Consider the following 21,224-nt stretch of genomic DNA (forward strand, 5'->3'; position numbering starts at 1 on the left):
AACAAGATAGGTCAATGCACTAGAGTCAGAACAAAGAAAGATTATATGTAAGGTCAAGGTGACTCATTACTGCTGAGAAAACCAGAAGAACTACAAAACATGATGTGCTCAACAAGGTAGTGGAAGAAAGGTTTAAAAATGATTGAATTAACAACTACAAAAATGTCAAGAAGAGGAAGTATAGAATGGCAGACACAAACAAGTAATCAAGGAACAAAATGGAAAATAAAATAAGAAGTAAATGGCAAAAATTTAAGTCAGTATATCTCGAGAAAGCGTTGAATGGGGTAATTTAATCAAATAGGACATTACAAAGGAAAATTCAAGGATGACTCAATACTTGATAAGCAACTTTACCATGAATAAATGTGGAGAAAATAGAGAATTTGAGATAAACACTGGTGCCCATCAGATAAAAATCACCGTTAATTACAGTCACAGAGAAATGAAGAAAAGGAGGACTTTAGCAGCTTCCTGTGCAGATGTCCTGGCGTTAACAGCTGAGTCTGAGAAGGAATCCTGTACAAGAGGCAAAGACTGGAGACTGGCATGGGGAAGGACTGATGCTGAATTTATGATTTTTCAGCTAAGGGAAGGCACAGACTTGAATATGGACTGAAAGTTCAAGTTTAACAATGAAACATCTAAAATAAAAAACATGTAGATGTGAAAAGATTAATAAAATTATTTCAAAGAAAAATGACAGACCTACAGAGAACAGTGAAAATTGTGTTTTTGTGGAGAGAGCTAAGAACATGATCACCGGAGGATGACATGATAATTCTTAAACAAATGCAGAAAATTTGATATTCAGTATTTTTCAAGAGATCTTCAGGCAACTCCTTACATTGAAAACTTGAGAGAGAATTAATCGTTTTTGTGAACAAGAATACATGAAGATAAATGCCTACTCAAAATGAGCAAACATTTAAGGCATTTTTCATAACAATGTTTGAAGGGCCAGTTACAAGCAGGACAGAACAAGGCAGTTAACTAAGCAAATAAATAAAACAGATGAATCCACCAAGGGGTTGTGAAATGATTAAACAACCTGTAATGAAAAAATAGGTATAAATTCAATGTCATAATGTGACTGTCACCCATCACATTCACCAAAATTATTCCTGCATCAAATCTGAAGAAAGAATGAAACAACTCCAGTAAATACTGTACTGCATTGGATAACTCTTAAACTGACACTGAGCAAATTTTAAAAAATGCATCAACAAGCTACAGAGGAATATATGGGACCAGAGAAACAAAAGTTTTTTATATGAAGCTGAAAATGTGACTGGCTGGATGCTGAGAAAAATGCAAATAAAAAGACTTCTTAAACTTGAAATTTGAAAATCAGGTTTCATTTAAAGAAAATAATAATAATCATTTAAAAATAATGTTTAAAAAAATAAATTGGAACATAAAGAAAATGTCTAATCGTTACAAGAATATGAATTCAACATTAATATCTAGAATATTGAACTCTGAAAACATAGTAATCAAATAGGGGATTACTGAAAAGGAAAACACAAGGATGACTGTTTATCAATGATAGAAACCAATGATAAGCAAGAAAATTTACCATCTTTGTCATGATAAAACATGAATAATGTACAATCCAGCAAAATGGAATAAACACCATGAAAGATCAGAATTTCAAGTTAATGCCAAGTTGAAATGAAAAAGCAAAAGCAGCTTAAGAACAGAGCTGGGGCTAACAGAACAGACTTTAAAAGATCAGCCAGACATGAACATAAGCAAATTAATAAAAACATTGTACTGGAAAGTGCAAGGAGCCCAAAAGCAAACATCACTTTTGCTGTTCTCAAAGACTGAGAAAAAGCATGGGGACTGATGACTGAGACCTTCAAACTCAAGTTAACTGAATTTATGATGATGACAAAGGAGCTACAAGGCATAAGTAGAGAGTTGCTTTAAGTCTGGCAAACTAAGTTCAAGTTTAGGAATGAATGAAGAAAACCTTCAAACAACTAACTAACAGGGGCTTCAACAAACCTGACACTGTAAGAATGTCAGAATGAAGATAGGACATCATAAAATGGTACAGAAAAAAATCATTAAAAGTAACCAAGAAGACAATTTGAGGATACTAACAGATGATCTCAGAATTGACCTTAAAACAACACCTAAGCTGGAGGTATGGAGATTCAAGCACAAAACTGGATGGTTAAAGATTCCTAAGTTGGTATCCACATAACCAGCAAGATGCAGTGCAATCCTTCATATCTGAATCAAGTTATAGAATTTTTTTAAATGCTATGACCAAAATGAGCAAACATTTCTGCATTTTGTCATTTTATTCAAGACAAATAACAAGTTACAAGCAGTCTTTACAAAATCTTGTAAATGGAATCTTGATTTGTGGATACTGCCACAATGTGAATGTCATACAGGTCATAAATGTGCATAAATGAAAATGAAGTAATGATGCAAAACCCAAATCATTGGAATTGAGGTCCCATGTTATTTATACATCAAGCAGTACTTTTTGGCTCTTTAAACAAACACTGGGAATGAGAAAATAGGGATAAGGTTGTCAATTTATATGAATGTGAAAACTTCAAAAAAAATGTAAAATGCATTACTAACACTCTAAAAATGGTTGCATGTTCAAGGCTGAAACTAGAACCTTTAATTTTGTGTTAAATTATTAACAATGACTACACAACACCACAGCCAGAAATGGTATTCCCATCTATAATCTGTAATATCAAGGAATAATAACAAGTCATCAAATACATTAAAAAGGTTATATTTCTAACAAACTTCAATTTCTTCAAAATCAAGGAACTCCCACTGAACTCTTTAGAAACTGAATAATGTAGCCAGCTCATAAGATTGGTCCATCTATCACTTGCATTTGGGAATGTGAATTACATCACAATAATGAACAATCACAATTCAGCTTCCTACTATGAAACCATTTGAGTTCACTAAGAAATCTAAGAAGGAAACTAAATAAGAAATTTTAAAACTACTTGAGGAACTGACTATCAAAGCAAGCAAAACTGAATTTATGATGATGACCCTCTTGGAGCTATAGTACAGTACAATAAATCACAATTTGTGACTGAAAGTTCAAGTTTACTAATCTAACAACTCAAAATTACAAACCAACAGGCTTCTTCCTGTAAGAATCTGTAATCTAATTTTTCAAACATACATTTGCCTGTTTGGAATACCTAAATAATCTAAAGAAGAACTAACCTACCAAAGGGTTTTAGCAAATAAAGGTTGATATCAGTGACTACATCTTGAAATCTCTGAAGCAGAATTTACCAGCACAACACCTATCCTCCCAATGCAATACAAAGGCATGCTTGACCTCTTTACAGATATGGAGCCATGACTTGAGGGCAGAATCTGAAATAAGGAAGAAACTTCAGTCACCTTCAAATGCAATGCAAAAAAAATAGAGTATCCTTCACAATTGGAAAAAAAAAAAAACAGAGAAATACCAAGTTTAGTTCAGTTTGTTATCTAAAATTAACCATTACAATGAATGTGATTTATGTAATTCAGGATGTCAAGCAAAACACTGGGGCACTTCCAAAGATGGACAGTGGGTTCAATACATTCCACTGGCAATGAACACTTATGGCAAAACAAATTTTCACTTGAAAAAACATTTTTGTATTAACAGCAAAAAATTAAAAAATTGGTAACCCACTAATAACAGTATATTCAACTGCATCCTTGACTTCACGTGACAAATCTCAAGGGTGTTTAAAGGACTGATAATTCAATAAAAATTTTGGGTGTAACCTCAATGAAGGACAAAGGAATGAATTCTCGTTTCATTATTCTTTAAAGTTTTCAAGACTTTCATGACAGCTAGTAGCTTTTAACACTCTAAGTGGCCTCTTTTTCCATTAGCAAAAATGAACAGCCTCTTTAAAATACCTTCAGGTAAATGGGTCAAACTGTTATGGAGTGTCATTATCAGAAACCCCTAACAAATTTGACATTTCTCAGTTTCTTTAAACTTTTACATTAATATTTCCCTTTCCCCCAAGAGGCCAGATGAACAATCAAAATGAATATATCATCCATAAAGAACAGTCTTCTCTAGGCTAAGTTCACTGTCCACAGTAAAAACAAAAAAAAAACAGACTTAAAATGAAGAAAGAAGCCAAAAAGCTGGTTTGAACATGTCTGGTGGCTAAGCTACAATATTAAAAATGTTTTTCCCCCCCCTATCTTTGCCTAAAGTTCCCTCCTCCATAGGAATCTAACAGGGTTAGCTCAAGAGAAAGTCAAGTTATTGTGCACTACAAGGAGCCCTTGCCTGCATCTGCTTTAGAGACATAATGAGAAAAAAGACAATGTAACAGAGTAAAAAGGTCTCCATGAATATCTGCATTCCCCTCAAAGTCACACTGGGTTTAGTCCACTGAGATGAATCCTGGCACATAAGACCTTGTAGGGCATTCCAATTCCAAGGGTGGGGAACTAAGGAACCCACCAAATTCCTCTTGCAAATCACTGGACTAATCATTGACCAATTCTTTGACAGTTATACAAGATGTAAGGATAACATATCAGATATGCAAATAAAATCAGCAATGAAACAGCAACAAAAATCATTTCAGTAAAACTAAAATATGTAACACAAGGCCTGAAAGGTCAGTTTAGGAAAACAACACATTCTTAGAAAAAGAACTACTGATTCAACCAACAGTTGCAAATCACAAAAACAGCTCCAAACTGGCATTCTCAGCTGAACTAATCTCACAAAATACACTCAAATGGATGGCAGTGTTTTTGGTGATGTTAGTGTTCATGACACAAGATACAATATACTGTAATACTGAAGAACTTGAAAAATGTAGAAGCTCTGATGATCAAACCTACAAAAACCAGAAGACCCTACAAGCAACAAAAAGGTCCAAAACACTATCCTACAAACACCAGTCTGGCTTAAAATACAAACAATCACTCATCTGGTCTCTTTTGAATCACTGAAAAGGCAGAATAAATAGCCAATCACCTAAGACACTTCAGATATAACTACATTCAACATATTACTTTTTTTTTAATGTGAAAATTCAACAATAATTTAAACCTAACAGAATGGGGCATTCAACCAGCCTAGACTACTAGAAGCACACTACAAAAGGTATTGCAGGGCCATCAACTTTTCCCAACAATGATAACAATTCTTAAGCCCAGTTTTCTACAAAACATGGAACACTCCTTTAAAATCAAGGGAGTCTCCCACCAGAACTCTATCTGATAAGGAAATGTAGTTGCTTACATGGTCCATCTATCACTTGCATAAGAATGTGACACAATACTGCAATCACAATTCTCCTCTAAGTTGAGTTCACTAAGAAATAACTTCTCAACTAAATAAGACATTAAAACTATGTGCCAGTAGTACAGTATTAAGTTTAAAGTATTGTACTAATCTAGTTCTCAAAATTACATCTACAGGCTTCTTCCTTAGTAATCTGTAACACAAACATACATTTGCCTGTTTGGAATATAAATAATCTAAAGAAGAACTAACCTTACCAAAGGGTTTTAGCAAATAAAGGTTGATATCAGTGATAACATCTTGAAATCTCTGAAGCAGAATTCCAGCACCTCCTACACGGGGAGGCATGCTTGGATCAACTCCATGGAGCCATGACTTGAGGGCAGACCTGAAATAAGAAAGAAACTTTCAGTCACCTTCAAATGCAATGCAAACCAGAGTATCCTTCACAATAAAAAAAAAAAAAAAAAAAAAAAACAGAGAAATACCAAGTTTAGTTCAGTTTGTTATCTAAAACTTAACCATTACAATGCTTGTGATTTATGTAATTCAGGATGTCAAGCAAAACACTGGGGCACTTCCAAAGATGGACAGTGGGTTCAATACATTCCCTGGCAATGAACACTTATAGCAAAACAAATTTTCCTTGGGCAACATTTTGCCACAGCAAAATTAAAAAAGGTAACCCACTGCAGTATATTTCTTTTCTTCAATTCTGACAAATCTCAAGGGTGTTTAAGGAACTGATAATTCCATTAAAATCTTTGGGTATGTCAAGGACACAGGAATGAATTCTTGTTTCATTATTCTTTTAACTTTTCAAGTTTAATAGTACTTTAAATTCTAAGTACCCTTTTTTTCTGCAAAAATGAACAGCCTCTTCAAAATACCTTCAGGTAAGGGTCGAACTTTTATGGAGTGTCATTATCAGAAACCCTCTATATTTTGACATTTCTCAGTTTCTTTTAAACTTTTTACATTAATATTTCCCTTTCCCCTAAAGGCAGATGAACAATCAACATAAAAAAGTCTTCTCTGCTACTGTCTACAGTAAAAATAGCACCAAGACCTAGCCAAAGAAGCTGGTTTAAATATGTCTGGTGGCTAAGCTGCAATATTCAAAATGTTTTCCCCCATCTCTTTGACTCGAGTTCCCTCCTCCATCCAGAATCTAACAGGGAATATAGGCTATACGCCCATATCGGCAGTGCAATTATGGACCCGTAAATAGTTTTCATTAATGTAACTCTACCAGGTTAATGTCAATTTAGCATGCAGATGCCATACAACCACCAGTGCCTTTGTATTTAGCACAGTCCAGTGGTAGCAATACACACTGGCTAAAATAAATGTCTAAAATCATATGGAATTGGGCTATGCAACTTCAACCAAAGGCCAAGCACCGGGGGCTATGAGGTCATTCAGTGCTGGAAGGGAAACTGAGAGTAAAAGGTTTTAATGGAGAGCCTCGCAGTTGCACTACGAAACAATCGTTAGGAGTGTGTGTGTGGAAAGTCACATGGAAGAAAGAGAATATGAGCAGAGGTAGAGTAAAAGGAATGAAAGGGGATGAAGCTGAGGGCCAAAGGGATGCTACAAAGATCCTTACAGTGCACCGGCTGATGGCACAAACCCTCTATGGAATAAACTCATGCATGTTCTGCTGCAGTTTAATATTTAAAACCAATTGAAATAACATTTCCCTCGCTCTATTCATTTCTTGTCAATGTAGGCTATCAGTCTACTAGGCGTAATAACATTTCTTCAGCCTTATTCCTTCCCCTGAATATTCGTTATGGTAGAACTATATAGTAGCTCTGCGGCAGCAACTGCCTTCTAACTTGACTTTTCTACAGTTTTCTGGCTGCTAATTATGAATTTACCTATAATTTTTGGCACTAGTGTGTGATTAACCTGTAATTAACCCCTGAAGTCCATCCAGTAAGGGGTTTCCATAAGCGACCTTCACAAGACAGCGCACGGGTACGTCTGTTTCGGACCGTTCATATTCCGTCCGGCAAGTGCAATAACTTGTTAACGTATGGGTACCCAACACCCACCCCCTCGGGCCAGTACTAAACACGGCGAAGGGACATCCCATTTGGCCGACAACAAACAGGAGCAAAGCTAATATATAGAATTACCTTATAGGTTATTACAGTAACTAAATCAACCTAACCTAACCTAGTAGGCTGCATTACCTGGTTGGGGGGGCTTCGCCCCCCAACCCCCCTTTGAAGGGAAAGCAAATTAATCACCTTTTCACCTTCCATGGTGTTCCCAACCCAGAACCCCACTTCCCCTGGGGTTCCCTAACTTGTAGGATAATAACGCAGCAGAGGAGTGAATCACCCAGTCCCAGAGGTATACCCCCACTGGTCCCCCTGCTTTCCCCTGGGGTCCCCTACCTTATCGGATAGAGTTCTGCGGTTAATTGCGGGTTAATTACAATCGTGCGACAAAATCTCAAGTAAAACCCTAATTAGCAGCCAAAATAGGCAGGCATTTTTATATCGTGTGTTGGAAGCTTATAAAATGATACCGAGGGGGGGCCTCGACATCAGCCCCCCCCCCCCCCGACAAGACCTTCCTTTGCCTCACCTCACCTACGATGTTGAGGGCTTACCTGGCTGGGGATGGGGATGGGAGGGGGCACTTTGCCCTACCCGGAACAGGGCTTAAATATATAACAAAGCCTTAAAATAAGAGAAAAAGGAGCCAAAATGAATCCTATAATGAGAGGAAGGGGAAGACCACATCCATAGGCGTCTTCCTCTTCATTCTACATTTTCCTTTCAACAAAGTCCATGAAATTTTCTATACGTAACTAACGACATATTAATAAGTCTCTTCTCACCTTAATTTCGAAGCTGAACGACGAATAAATAAAGACTAATAAAAATAAATGTACAAACGTCAGACAACAGACTTGACATTTAACTCCAGGAAGGGTTCCAATAATTAAGTCTTCCAGATTGAAAACAGATTCGTTTTTCTAGAATTCTTTCGCCGAATTCTTCGTAGAATTTCCTTCTGGAAAAGAAAATCCTTTTCAGTAACTTGAATTGATTAAATTTACGTCATTATATAAATTATATGTCTCATATTATTACATGTGAAACCCCATTTTTAGATTAATTTTTCCTATTCCTTCTGAAGGATCTCTTTCAAGAATGGAGACGTTCACTATCCTTTCAAGTCATAGCGTTCTTGTTCTTCTAACGTCAATATGATTCCTATTTGTAATGAAATGTACATCATTTAATACGTAATTTGTCATAAAGAGATAACGAGAATTTGATTCTATGATAGGGACAACAGCCTAACCATATAATGTTTAGAGTTAATTTAAAATCTGTTTTGCGCCTCGCAAAATCACTATAAGAACGCAGAGAATGTTCATTGTTTACATATGGGGCAATTTCCGTACAAAATTTAAAGTCTTACAAAAATGTTCTTGAACAAAATCTTCAATTCAGACACGACATAACTGAATAATATTATTAATATATCGTACAAAAACTTTGATTTAAGATAAAACCGAAGATTTGATGCCATTTTATACCGAAAGTGTGACCAAGATTCCTTCTATGTGTATTGCCAGCATTTGTTTACCAAAATTCTTTTTATAGATTTACGATTTCACCCAAATCTTCCTTTTCAGGAAGAAACTAGCAAGAATTTCGTATTTAGCCACATAAGAATATTATTATTTTTCAGTACTGATAATTTTAAATTATATTTAAAGTATAAGTACGATAGTTTTTAACGAAAGTTTAAGTGAAGCCTAGATCGGTTTCAGTTGACGCAAGACTCTGCTGATGGAAGGACGTCGTTGATTGAGCGAGTTATTGGTGAGACTCGGAAACGGGTCAATTAAGAAGTGACTGACATTATGAAGCTATGGTTTCTCTGGAAAAGATCGAAGAAACAACAATGATCTCTTGATCGTCATTATCTACAACGTAAGAAGTGTTTGGGGTTCCTAGGAACAAGCCGGCTTCTTCCTTTCCCTGTAAGTAAAAAAATGAAGTTTTGACGTCTGAGGGACCTTTTTTTTTATATATTCTTTGCCATTCTTTGATGGAGGAGGAGGCTGTGTGCCCGAAGTATCTTATTAAGGTTCCTGGAGGTGACCTCGGTCCTTCTTTCTCCGTTGGCAGCTAGCAAGAGAAGGTTTAACCCCTCCTGTAGTAGCCTGTAGGTATATTTTCCGGTTGCAGGGTACCTGACACCCACGTGGTGAGATGTATCTTTTAATCGCCTTATTACACCTGAAAACAGTCTCTCAGAAGTACTAAACTAGGCATTCATAGGTTCATTGTTCCTTCAGATGTTTTTGGAATTTGGAATCAAGCCTGTGGCAAGGTTAGTCTGCAATTGGGTTAGGCTTTTGGCAGGGGGGGGGGCTACTGATTGTGAGTGACTGGGATTGAGGGGCAGATGAGGCTCTGTAGAGTCGAGGAACATTTTAGAGATATCTTCTTAAGGATTTGAGTTTTCTTGTTCACTTCTGGAGTTCGTCTGTAGGTAGGTTGATAGGTATTATTTTATAAGTTGCCAGTGTCTGTAGGTAGGTTGATAGGTATTATTTTATAAGTTGCCAGTGTCTGTAGGTAGGTTAATGTGTATTATAAGTTGCCAGTATCTGTAGGTGGGGTTAATGAATATTATTAACCAATGGGATTATTAACCTTGCCAGTATCTGTAACCAATGGATTATTAACCTACCTACAGACACCTTTCCTTCACAATAACCACTGTAACCAATGGGATTATTAACCTACCTACAGACACCTTTCCTTCACAATAACCACTGTAACCAATGCGATTATTAACCTACCTACAGACACCTTTCCTCCAGTACTAAACACCTACAGACACAAATAACCACTGTAACCAATGCGATTATTAACTGGTCAGATTTCAAAAGTTGCCATTATAAAATAATACCATGTAACCTAATAACCACTGTTTAATGGTTTATAATTTTGCCTATTAGTTATGGGGGTAACCAATGGATGGTAACTGTCTTTTGTCCTTATAAGTCGTAATTTGATGAAAGAGCTCTTTTAAAAAATATAGGTTACAATTTCACATCATGTATTGGCAACTTATTAAGTAATACCTGTTAACCTACCTACGGACATTGGCAACTTAGGTTAATAATCACATTGGTTACAGTGGTTAAAAATTGTAACCTAAGACACCTCTATAATGTTGATGGTATTTTTTTTATTAACAGTGTTTGTGAAGTAGACCAAGGCGATTATTAACCTACACAGATGAATTCATTCACAATAACACAATCAATGTTGGTTACCCTATAAAATTTGTAACCATTTCAACTTCACATAACCACTGTAACAATGCGATTATTAACTTACCTATTAGACAAACATTGGTGTGAAATTTAACTGGTCATTTTTTTGAAAAGAGCTTAATACTGACTTGCCTTATAAGTCCCCCCTAATTTGATAAAGAGCGCTTAAAAATTTAAAATTTTTTTCCATTTTCAAATCATGTACAACTTTTAAGGTTACTTGGTAACCTATTTTATATTGGCAACAAAATGGTTAATAATCACATTGGTTACAGTGGTTATTGTGAAGGAAAGGTGTCTGTAGGTAGGTTAGGCTAATCATCCCATTGGTTACAGTGGTTATTCTGAAGGAAAGGTATGTGGTGTTCCACAGGCCTAGGTGCTAGCCCTTACTGAATTTTGTGGTGTAGCCTATCTTCTCAAAATGTATTTGTAGTCTAGTGGTATTCCACTTGTGGAGTTAAGGCTAAGAAGTGGTGTTTTGGAAAAGGTTAGGAGATATGTAGAAGATATTGCTGGCTTGGTGTAGTTTGAATCTTAATCAAAATTTAGGTTTTTTTCCATTTTTAGACTATCAGCCCAAGGATGGGTACATGGACTTTTAACAGAGGAAACAATGTAAGTGATATATAGCGTCATTTTTAATTTAAAGTCTATAATTAACAGAGGAAACAATGTAAGTGATATATAGCGTCATTTTTAATTTAAAGTCTATAATTAACAGAGGAAACAATGTAATTTAAAGTCATTTCTAATTGAAAGTCTATAACTGATATTTTGTGTTTGTAAAGCATAGGCAAGAACAGATGATCACAAGACAATTCTTGGCACCATAAGGTTTGTAGGGCATAAATGAGAGAAACATTGGTGTTTGATCTTGCACTCTTTTAAACCAAATGGTACAAAGTATTCTCCATCGGTTTGGCATGGCAACATGTACCAGTGTTTTGTAGTATAAATATAGCTTGATTACTGAATATAATATTTTTCAGTTTTCTCTTGTAGGCACCATGTTGAGATATATGAATGGGTAAGTCTAAGGGTCTCAATGACTTTTATTTTTACTGAAAAATATAGGAAATGGTGCACAGGTGAGATAACTTAAGAAATTTACTGAAATAATGTAAGAAATTTACCATCTTTTGTTTATGTTTGTACGTTAATCTGGAGTGGCTGGAACTATATGTGTCATCCAGCGGAGATCTTCTGCATACAATAATAAAAAAAGATGTTAATTTCTCATTATTTCAGTAAATCTCTCAAGTCATCTCACCTGTGCTGTATCATATACACTTTTCTGTATTGTTCAGTCAAAATAATTCATTAATAAACAATATCCCCATGTGGAGCTCTTCCTTAGAATTACCCATGGCTTTGTTGATTCATGATTAAAGTGACAAAATAATGATAATGTAGGCTATGTCCTTTTTTGTATTAGTTATTGTTCCAATTACTTTCAGCATTAGCTTAAAAAACGGCCATTGAACTTTCGAACAAGTTGGTTAGGCAGTTAACTACCGTCCGGGAGGCGGGAGTACCACCTGCCCGGATGTAAACATTCCAGTTTGCTTTCGGCCGTCAACCGCTGCAGACATGTTTTCTCGCTCTCCGCCCTGACTGCCTTTGAGCTGTATTTCCTGGTGGAATCTTTCTTCTTTTTGCTTGTCTTCATTAATCATGAATGTGGATAAACCCTGTAAGCCCTCCTTCCCCCAGCGTGTGTGTCCCAGGGTGCGAGGAAAGAAATGTAACACTTTCGCTCTAGCGTGGATATGGACCCACACGCCCTCTGCCCCACCTGCAGAGGACGTGTGTGCACACATTACTCCTTGTGCCGAGTGTTGCTCCTGGTCAGCCGAGCAGTGGGCGAAGTTTGAGGGGAGGAGACAATACCGTAGGAAGCCCGCCAAGGCGTCGTCCGAGGGTTATACGCCCCCGACGACACCCTTGGTGGCTGACCCATTGGGATCGTTTCTCCCTCCCGTCAAGCTTCCCCTTCTTGCTGTCTCTCCCTCAGGGGGTGACTCCCCCTCCCCTTCCTCATTCATTTTGTCGGGCGTGGAAGGCCGCGGGGGAGCAGACATTCAGCACATCCTCTCTGGGCCCTCTCCTCGCTCTGGGGGTGAATTTTTTCCCCCGGAGTGAGTAGAGGCTTCCATTTTCGACCAGACTTTCCTCAGGCTTGGTGGTGGAAGCATCTCTCAGTAGCCAGGTATCTGACCTCACCACTGCCTGGCTGCACCCAGGTGTTCCAGCCTGGTATCCCATCTGCCACACTCATGCCACGCCACTGCCTCCTGGTTTCCTGGCCCATTATCCCTGCCTGTGATGGTGGCCTCACAGGATGGTGACTTCATCCTGGTTTCCTGCCATATCCCTGCCTCTCCATGCCTGCTCCTGTTGCTGACCCATGCTCGTTCCCAACCCCGGCTCTGGCTCCTGGCTACCCTGACTCTTGGCCCGGCGTGGCTTCCACTCATGCCACCCTTGCCTTCAACCCACGCACCGTCTGCTGGTTTTCCTGGCTCCCACGCTGCTCCACCTGCCCCAGTAGCTGCTGGCCCGAGCACCGTCTTCGCTACCCGGGTTGCACCGGCTTCCCTGACCCCCCTGGCTGCACCTGTGTCTTCTGCTGCTCCCTCGTGGATGGGGTATCTGACCACCATCCTGAAGATGACGAAGAGGTCTAGGAAGGTGTCGTCATCGTCTTTGTCTTCGCCGTCCTTCGTCTGCTACCTCTTCTTCCTCTTCTTCTTCTGAGGCTTGCCAGCCGAAGAAGAAGAAGCCTGCCTCTCCCCCAGCCCCCAAGAAGTCTTGCTCCGAGACTTCTAAGGGACTACCTCCTTCCACAGGGAAGGCAGTGTACTCTCTTTGGCTCTTCCCGGTCCACAGGCCAGGGAACCGATGCATTGATCCCCGGGTCAGTCATATCGGGAGCCGAGGGTGTGCAGACCATGGTTTGCACTCCCCCCCGCTGCACCAAAGAAGCCTGCTTCTAAGGCCAGGCCAGCGTGTCTGTGTCGGACACTCGTTCACGAGCCGCACAGAGTACCTGGGTCTCTAAGGAGACCCAAGTACCCCGGTCTGGTACCGGAGAAACCTCTCTCCGTACCGACTCAGGCACAAGATGGGAGAAAGAGTCCGGGCATGCATGTGCTCCAACTCTTCCTGCTGGCACTTCCTCGAGTGCCAGGCCAGGTTCCTGGGAAGGCGCGCCAGTCCCTCAGGTCCAGACACCTGGTGAGGCAGAGAAGAGGGGCCCTGCTCAGTCTTCCCGAGAGGTTTCAGCCTCAAAGAAGACTGGGGCGCATCTAGAGGATAGCGTAAGTTCTCTCCAGCCAGCTGCGCACTTGACACCCCCCAGTCCCAGGTCACATTCGCTTGGCCAGCTTAGCTTGGGGGAGCCGAGTGCGCGGCTCAACTTGCCTGAGCCGCTCCGCTCTCCTCGGGAGAATGCTTTGCCGAGGCGGAAGTGTTCTCCTCAACCCGGTTTGCCGTCACCACCGCAGGTTGGTGACCACTCCCAGCCCACTGCTCCTTTTGGTTCTGCCAGCAAGACCAGTGGGAATGCCCGATCCTCCTCGCCTGTCCCCTCTACCTCCTGGGCTCCTCCCAGGGTGCACGAGTCAGACAGGAAGAACTCCGGCGAGTTGTCTCCCCAGAGTTCTACCTCGAGGGTGTACGTGCCTGGCTCGGTCCTCATTTCGGCCAGGTCATAAGCCCGAGTGGTGCAGGGAGAGTAGATCAGGAGGACTGCACCCTGGAAGGACTCGAGGGTCCTCTTCCCCAGGATGCGGACACCCCAGAGATACAGAGGACTTTTGCTGAGGCAATTGCATTGATTCATCAACACAATGACCTCGAGGAAGGGACCACGGCCTCTTCTGTAGATTGTCCTTCGCGCCTCGAATCCTTTTGGGGACCCAAGAAGGAACCCAAGGCTTCGGTGGGGCTGCCGTGGTCCACGCTTGCCAAGGGGGTCCTTGATCAAGTGAATGGTCCTTGTGTCTGGGCAGGACAATTCACTACAATCGAACTACTCTGACAAGCTGTTTCCCCCTCCTCTGCCTTGTCAGAAGTGTTTCTATACACCATCAGAGAGGTCATTGCCACCAAAGCAGGTTGACCTGGACCTGGTTCGTCTGGGCCCTGGTGTCTCGTTGCAGCAACTTACTGCAGGGAGCATTTCCCTCTCTCAGCAAGAGGCCGCAACCCTGGAAGCCACCGCCATGGCAGCTTTCCAGGCAGTCACTTGGTTGGGTCTGTGGTCATTCACAGTATCCAAAGTGGCTGCATCCTCAGGCACTATCATACCTGGGGAAGACTCCACTTTCGGGAGACTATACCAGTCTGGAGGTAGAGCCATCTCCTATCTCGCCCACCAGGCAGCAAACCTGTGGGCCAACCTGGTCGTGAATTGGAGAAACGCCGTTCTTTCTCGCTTCACCAGGTCCGTGGGACCCAAGTCGGCCGTGACCCTGCGGAATGGACTGTTGCTGGGGTCTACCTCTCTCTTCCCCAGAGAGCTGGTGGACGCTGCGGCGGACAAGCATCGGGCCGATGACAGTGACTGCCTTGTTCATCAGGCAGTGGCCAAGACCTCCGGGTCTTGGTGTTCCACTGCGGCCAGGCCCTCGGGTCAGGCTAGCGCTTCCTTGGCCCCTAAGAAGTCCCAGTCTTTGAAGGGATCCCGTGGGAACACCCAGCCTTCTTCTTCCTCTGGAAAGGGTGGGTCTTCCCACCCCTTTCAGCCTGCTTTCCAGTCTGGTAAAGAGGGCAAGGGGAAGAAGAAGAAGGGGAAATGCTAGGGTCAGCGTTCCCCCGCCTGCTGCCGAAGGTGGGGGGTGACTGTCGTGCCATTGAGCAACATGGCGGATGTCCCTTGGGAGGGATATCTACTACCCTTTGAGTCTTAGCCACCCCTCACCAACACTCCGGTCCGTCTCCGCACCTGCGTCCAAGGATCACCAAAGGACTCTGCACTAGAGCAAGAAGTGCAAGCCATGCTGAGCAAGGGTGCCGTGGAAGTCGTGTCTTTCTCGTAGAGAAAGCCACAGGGGATTGGAGACCGGTCATAGACCTCTCTCCCCTGAACCGATTCGTTCGCCAGACTTGGTTCACGATGGAGACGGCACGATCCATGCTCACCTCCATCAGGGAGAATGACTTCATGCTTGTTGTGGACTTGAAGGATGCGTATATCCAAATACCCATTCTTCCGTCCTCTCGCAAGTACCTCCACTTTATCCCTGGGGAGACGGTCTTCCCAGGTGTTCACGAGAGTCTTCTCTCTAGTGTCAGCATGGGCCCATTCGCACAGGATACGTCTACTGAGGCATCTCAACGACTGGCTAGTCTTGGCGAGCTCCCGCTCGCAGTTGCTGCAGGACAGGGATCGGCTCCTCGAGCTTTGCCGTGATCTTGGGATCATGATGAACCTCGAAAAGTCAGATCTCACCCCCAAGCAGAGGATGAAGTACCTGGGCATGCTGATTGACATGGTAGCAGCAAAAGTTTTTCCCTTGGACTCTAGTATCAGCAGGTTCAGGAAGGCAGCACAACTGTTCCTGTCTCGACAGGAACAGCCAGCTCGGCAATGGCAAGTCATCATCGGTCACCTGTCACCGCTGGAGGAGCTGGTACCTCATGGGCGTCTTCACCTGCGGTCTCTACAATGGAGACTAATGAAGTATTGGTCCCAGTCCTGAGACCCCCAGTCCTTTCTTATCCCTCTCTTCGAGGAGGTGAGAGAAGACCTTCACCAGCGGATGGACAGCAGGAACCTCTTGATAGGAGTATCCCTACATACTCCCCCTTCGGACCGGCTGCTGTTCTCAGACGCATCGACCGAGGGATGGGGCGCACACCTGGAGGGGTTGCTGACTTCGGAAGTGTGGCACCGAGATGACAAGCACCTTCATATCAACATCCTGGAACTCAAGGCAGCCTTCCTGGCTCTCCAAAAGTTCCGGGATCGAGTGATGGGACACTCCGTGGTGGTGATGAGCAACAATGCCATGGTAGGGGCGACAAGCGGGGTTCTAGTATCCCTCCCGCTCCACCAGTTGACGTTGCAGGTGCACGTTTGGGCCGTGGCTCACTCGGTAGAGCTGTCAGCCAGGTACATTCCAGGCAAGAGGAATGTCTTGGCAGACAAGCTCAGCCACCAGAATCAGGTGATCAGAATCGAATGGTCCCTTCACTTGGAAGTCACGGAAAGGTTGAACCTGTGGGGGCGTCCAGTCATCGATCTGTTCGCCACCTGGCACAACAGAAAACTCCAGGTCTTCTGTTCTGTCATGCCAGACCCATGACCCGCTGCAGAGGATGCGTTCCAGCACTTGTGGGACAACCTCGATGTCTACGCCTTTCCTCCATTCTGTCTGATTCGCAGAGTGATCAACCAGGCGATGATCACTCCTAATCTCAAGAGTGATTCTGGTGGGTATCCTGACCTGCTAGCCCTCCTTTCCGAGGCGCCGAGAGAGATTCCCCCCTGGCCCAACCTGCTGTGTCAACCCCACGTAGAGCGGTATCACCAGGCAGTGCAGTCCCTGTGTCTTCACGGCTGGTGGTTATCCACCATCTCCTGCGAACAAGAGGCTTTTTGCATCGTGCAGCAACGGAGGTGGCCGGGTACCTAAGACGATCCTCCGCAGCGGTATACCAGGAAAAGTGGTCCGTCTTCTGTGGTTGGTGTTGTGGACGGGGTATCTCTCCGGTCGGAGCTACTGTTCAGCAGGTCGTAGACTTCCTCGTCTTCCTTCACCGAGAGAAGCATCTGTCCATTTCAGCTGTAAAAGGCTACCGGGCCGCACTTGGCCTAGTCTTGCAGCTGAAAGGAGTAGATGTCATCTCTTCTTTCGAGATTTTCCTACTGGTGAGAAGCTTCGAAAGGTCTTGCCCACCCAGGGATCTCAGGACCCCTGCATGGGGTGTGACTCTCGTTCTAAGGAGCCTGACTCGTGCACCGTACGAGCCTTTACGAGAGTTGGCGAACTTCACGGGCTTTCCTTTGATGTTAAACACGTGAGGGGATGGGGATCAGTTACGCTCGATTTCATCACGGATTTCGTGGCAAAAGACTTAGAATCCATCAGTCCCTGACACTTGGTTCGAGTCTTTCACGATCACCTCCCTAGAGGACTTTGTTGGTAATGAACCAGACGAGATGCTACTGTGTCCTGTTAGAGTGCTGCGGTGCTATCTGAAGAGGACTCGCCGTCTCCGGCTTGAGTGTCGACGATTCTTCATTAGTACTGGCTCGACCAAGAAAGAAGCGTCCAAGAACACGATCTCTTTCTGGCTTCATGAGACAATAAGGAGAGTGTATTCTGCTGCTGGAGAAGATGACACCAGTACGCTTCGTCCGAGAGCTCACAAAGTCCGCAGCAGTGGTCCATCCCTCACCTTCCAGAAGAACCTGTCGGTTCGACAGGTTTTGAAGGCAGGCGTGTGGTCCCAGCAGACCACTTTTACTTCCTTCTACCTTTGTGATGTTGCACATAAGTCCTTGGACACTTTCTCCTTGGGTCCTGTGGTGGCTGCTCAACAAGTTGTGTAGCTTACCTGGCTCCTCTAACAGGACAGGTTGCATCTCGCCTAAGATGTACGGTTGTGATTGGGAGAATGAATGTGGAGTGACTGGCCTCTCTTCCTTCTCCACATCTCGGCCCTCTTCCCACGGGCAGAGAGCGGACGTGCCATTACATGCTGGATCTGGCGGTCGATGCAGGTCGGCACTCAACTAGAGCTTCCGTTCTATTTCCGTTCAGGATTATAGAAGCAACCCCTCTCCTTCCCCTTGCAAGGTGGGGAAGGAGACCATGACATAAGACAGACCCAATGCTTGTGATTGCCTTAATGTCACTGACTCCAAGTTCTTCCTAGCCTACTTTGCATGACCTGATGCTTCCTCTTTTCATGCAAAGGGACCAAGAAGTCTGACAATTGATCTCATGTTTCTTACAACCTGATCATTTTGTCAGGGGCAGTTTTCCCTTCCTCGCTCTATCGACCAGGAAGGGAATACAAGGTATGGTGAACTCCAGTCAGTTCATAGAGACTCACTCAGATTCCTCCCTCCAACCAGTGAGTCTTCCTAATGTAAAGGACCTCAGGTTTGTATAGTTAGGGAAAATGCAATTTACTTTCAAAAATTGTGATTTTTACACAGGAATTCTCAGAATGATCAGAGATCTCCTAGAACACTGGAATTGCCAATGGATCCTTTGCTTTGTGTGACATTTGACAAGTATGTCATGTGTAGCTTATGGTTTTAGCCTTGTTAAATATAAAAAAGCTTTTGATCTTGATGTAATTAATAAAAAAATCTATCCACCTTTTCTCTAGTAATAATCATTAAAGACATTATAAAGTATTGCATAATTTATATCATAAGCTAAGCATTAGCAGATGCCTTTGATAGTTTCTTTGAAGGCATTTTGGAATTTCATGCAAATGATTGAAAACTTACTGGTGTTGATTGGATCTTTCAGTTTATACAATGCTACTAATGGTTGAGTGATATGTAGCATCTTTACCCACTGGTACTGTATTTGCCATCCTAAAGAATGTGTCCAAGTTATACAGGAGACTTTTTTGGAAAATCAGCAAAGTTCATTTAATTACGTTTATTTATTATGGTCTCGTCTTTCAGAGACGAGCAGGTTCAAAACTAAAACAAGCAATTGGGCTGGGATGACTGACGAAAGATGACAAGCAAAGAAGGAGCAGAGCAAAATGAAAAAATAACCTTAAGATTAATTTATTATATACAAATGTACAAGTGAGTCAGGTCCACTTACAAACAAATCAATAATATACATAATGAATTAACAATAACAAAGTAGCAACAGTAAAAACCCAATTAAATAGCTTAAACTCAATAAACAATTCATAAGCAGCATAACCATAACAAAAAAACATCATAAATAAAACCATAGCATAAATATATAATTAGTAAAATACAAGCATATTAAACACATAATTAGTAAATACAAGTAAATACAAAACCAGGCAGTTATAATACATACAAAAACACAGCATTGTAAATGAATGAAAAAACTCTAAAATAAAGCTTACAACAAATGCAAAACCAGGCAGCATCATACATAATACAGTAATAGTAAAATGAACACACAAGACAAACAGTCACAAACAGACAAACTCCTAAGAGTTGTCGAGACAGCCATTTGCTGCCAAAGGAACAAATCCTCACACAGACGACCAACAACGGTTGAGCCATCGAAACATCCTCAGAAAATTGCGGCTGCTGCCATCACCCTTGAGGTGATCCTCGGAAAACTGCTGCTGCTGAGTTCTCGACAGACCATTGTCGAGAACCTGCCGATCTGCTTTCCGAAACCTGACTTGCTGCTGCCCTGGACCTGACTGACGCTGTCAAAGTCACCGAGACAAACGTCAACTCCCCCTCACAAAGAAACAACACAAATAAAGGAGGCAACAACTCACCAAGGGAACAGTCGGCAAACGATTGTCCCATTAAAGCAACCGCTAAGCCTGACGTTATTCAAAATTATTTTGAACGCATGAACATCTTGAACATTGTGACATGAAGACCTTTTTACATGTTTATATCTGTACAAGTAATCCCTACCCATCATTCCTAGCCTGTCAAGTTATAAAAAAATGGCTGTTCAGTATTGGCAAATGTTCATTACTGGTGGATATACTTGTATCCAGTTCTTTGTTGAGCTGTAGTTTTGTACATTTTTTTTTTCTATTTTGTGTATATACGTATATGAAGTAAACTAATACTTACGCAGAGAGACAAACATTGCTTAGGTGAGAGAGAGAGAGAGAGAGAGAAACTGATTCAAAGGAACAAGAGCCTCTTGTAGGCTAAGTGCTGTTTGTTTCATTGCTTTTAGTTTAGTTCTTGGGTTACTCTGTGTTTGTGTTTGTGTTTGTGTGTGTTACCACAGTATATGCTTTCTCTTGTATGCATCTCCTTCAAGTAGATTTGAGTTTCTGTCTATTTTACTCTTAAGGCTGGATAATCACATCTTACTTGAGCATCATATCACAGTAACATCAGTTACGTAAAGACCATGGCTGATTTATGCCCTTGTGACATTTGTACGTTTTTAATAGTAGCCGTCAAAAGGTGGTATACTTGCTACACCAGACTTGGCTGTGATTTGAGGAAGTACTGTATTTCAGGATGGAGAGGAGTGGAGAGAAGGCTGGCATCATGCCTCCAGAATTGAGTGCGGTGACACGCCCACTGGCTGTGCCCTCTCCCCAGAGCTGTGAAGGAACCATCTCTACAGGCCTCCCTCCTTCCAGACCGACAGATGTTGCGGGGGAGGCTCGTCGAACAAACTGTCCATCGATGACAGGGTCCGCTGGAGAAAACGACACTGCTGTGGCAAGGGCATCTGTGGGTGCCACATCCACAAGTTGTCCCAAATTCCTCATAGCTCCAGACCTGAGAGCTGTTTTTGCTGAAGTAGGAGCCACTGATAAAGCTTACTCCGTGAAAGAGGTAAAGCACATGCCTGTTATTTGAGATTTGTAGTCAGAAGTTTTCATGAAGTTGTAGATTTATTTTAGTAGTGGGAAGTTGTAATGAAACTGTAGATTTATTTTGAATTAGGA

The 21,224-nt window shown here is 42.2% G+C and overlaps 1 long non-coding RNA gene across 1 annotated transcript; it reads left to right on the plus strand.

The window, feature by feature from the left end:
• The first annotated feature begins 8,766 nt into the window (after window positions 1-8,766).
• On the plus strand, window positions 8,767-21,004 carry LOC136841246 (uncharacterized). Its single transcript, XR_010853850.1, has 2 exons — window positions 8,767-9,293; window positions 20,787-21,004. It is a non-coding gene; the product is annotated as an uncharacterized lncRNA (long non-coding RNA).
• The last annotated feature ends 220 nt before the right edge of the window (window positions 21,005-21,224 follow it).

The sequence above is a fragment of the Macrobrachium rosenbergii genome, chromosome 8 (genome assembly GCF_040412425.1).
Source record: "Macrobrachium rosenbergii isolate ZJJX-2024 chromosome 8, ASM4041242v1, whole genome shotgun sequence".
NCBI classification, from domain to species: domain Eukaryota; kingdom Metazoa; phylum Arthropoda; class Malacostraca; order Decapoda; family Palaemonidae; genus Macrobrachium; species Macrobrachium rosenbergii.